Source organism: Montipora capricornis, chromosome 4, assembly GCF_036669925.1.
Source record: "Montipora capricornis isolate CH-2021 chromosome 4, ASM3666992v2, whole genome shotgun sequence".
NCBI lineage: Eukaryota > Metazoa > Cnidaria > Anthozoa > Scleractinia > Acroporidae > Montipora > Montipora capricornis.
In genome coordinates, this window is record NC_090886.1 from 15,146,777 (window position 1) to 15,149,276 (window position 2,500).

A 2,500-nucleotide genomic window follows, 5' to 3' on the forward strand; every position below is an offset into this window, starting at 1 on the left:
CAGTGCCACCCTCCAAAACTTTTCACAAATTTCACGCTGGCCTACTAAGTACTTCCAGTACAACAAATTATCTAACCTCTCTTTGTGGACTTTTAATCCCCTTGCATTAGATTTAACTTTTAGAAAAACCATAACTTCATATTTCCGTAATAATCGTTCAAAGACATTGAGCAAAAGCATACAAAGCTACATTTGAAAGGGACATAATCCCATGTTGCAGTTTTCTGGATAAGACTTCACAGAAATAACTCCTGTTACCTTTCCATATGTAAAGAGGTCCCATGATTTATGAGTCAATTAGTCAATGAGTCATGAGTCAATGAGACTCACAGTCAATATAGCAATAATTTATTGATCAAGCCTAAGCCCTCCTTTCAGTGATTAGGCCTAAGCACTCTCTGAAATTTTAGCTTTCATTTTATGGGTTAGGGTAACTGCACTAACTCATTGACTCATGACTCATAAATACTTAAAACTCATATGTAAAAAATATTTCAACATTGGATGCAATGAATTTTTAGCAATTGCTGTAAATAATAGTACGCATTCCTACCATTTCAAAGGATGAATAAATTAAAGTTTAATGCAGTAAGGGTAAGAAGTAAAAAAAAGTGGTCCAATTTATTGAAGCTGTAATCAATTTCCATCCTTGCTTTAGTCCCTGGATAGGGTAAACAATGGTGGTGAAGTGTACAAACTACCCCAAGGGGGTACTGCTCATGATACTGAGACCAAACAGCTGGCAGAGTTGCCGCAGTACATTTAAGGGCAAACTGCATCCTCATGTTTGGATTCTCATTGATTTAATGACTTTAATGATATTATGCAAATTTGTTCTACAAAAATACTCAAATACCATAAAGGTATTTTTAACCTAACTTTTTTGCAAAGTTTACTCCTTGAGCCACCAGCTTCAACTTTGATACTTTGTTCTAAAAGCCAAAGCCATTGTATAGCAATGGTGGAGGTGATGATTAGTCACTTTGTATTGGTTCAATTGAAGAAAGAAAGTCAAAGTAATGATTGCACTTTAACCCTTTCACCCCTAAACCGGCCATACTTGGTATTTTACTCTGTCTAAAGCCAGAGTATTTTGCTCTGTCTAACACCAGACGATTTTACCCGTCAATGGGGAACCCCATGGAGTCAACGGTCGTACAGTACTTCTCAACATAAAGAAAATGAATTATGTGGACTTGAACATTCCCAAAAAGAAATGTCGTATATTCCAAATATGGTTGCGTAAACTCTTCAAGATTTACCTGCTTCAGGAACTTCAAATCAATGAATATTTTGAATATTTTTCCTGAACTCCTGCAAACTTTGTACACTTTTTAATGGTTTGCCCTTTAAAAGTAACATTCAGAAATAATGCAAATACAACTGAGGCTGTTTTGCATTATCTACAAGACAAGACAACAATATCCTTTATTCAAACACAATCAATATTAAAGCAATAACACATGCTTGTGGGGTCATGTGCTAACTATAATAAAGATACACTACAGGAAACAAAAGCTTAAAACTAACTATGTGACAGACATAGGATATCTACACATAAGGGATAAGAAAAATAATTCAATTGCCATCCAAAATATCATATTGCAAATACACCAAAAGGTAACGGTTGATTGACAAGTTCCTTGTGCAAAATGGTAGAGCATGTTTAAAGTCCAGCAGGACCAAGATGAGAAGTTATGATAAAAACTCTAAACATACTTTTCACCAAAATTGTTTTATTGCCATCAACCCCAATGAGACCTTATGCATGGGACACTGTTTCTAGCTGCAGCTCCAAATCACATAATATATTAATAAATTTTGCCATGTAAGAAAAGAACAAACATGTGGGGTGTAAGCAAAAAAAGTCCAAGGCAATAAAGCTTATTTTCAGCCTTTTCAGGAACAACTATCCACTGTCAACCATACTTGACTCAAAACAGAATTTCCTTGATCCAACAACACATGACAGTCCCCTAAAACCAAAATTACATCATTAATGCTTCCAGAAAACAATAGTAAAAAAAACCTCAATCTATAGATACCTATATACATCTGTACCTACACTTTTGTTCTTCCAAACATTATTTTAACTAACATGGATTTTGATTTTAAACTCAAATTGATTGCAAATCCATAACTTGGTAACTACTTGAACGCAAGGATCGTTGAGTTGTGACTGCTAAAAAGTATAATAACTTAGACCTTCACCAGAAAAGGGAATATAAATGACCTTAAAAGCAGCTATTTAAAATATTTGATACTAGGGTTACGTTCCCAATGAGACAATCACTTTCAAAATCAAATTCATATCTGATCGAATCATTGATCATTCGTGTAGAGGTGCCGATCGTAAGGTGTAACGCAGAAAAAAATAACCTTCACGTTGAACAATATTGCCATTTCCTTGCCACCTGGTACAAGCCAATTCACACATCAACGGAAACTTTAGAAATCCTCCTTTCTGCACATTACAGTAACTTTTTGTACCCGGTGGCAA

General features: G+C 35.0%; 1 long non-coding RNA gene across 1 annotated transcript in view; it reads right to left on the reverse strand.

The window, feature by feature from the left end:
* Nucleotides 1-789: 789 nt before the first annotated feature.
* LOC138044502 (uncharacterized) overlaps nucleotides 790-2,500 on the reverse strand; it is a 1,974-nt gene continuing 263 nt past the window's right edge. The window contains exon 2 of the long non-coding RNA XR_011131445.1: nucleotides 790-1,976. This is a non-coding gene — a long non-coding RNA (uncharacterized lncRNA). The remainder of the gene's footprint in view (nucleotides 1,977-2,500) is intronic.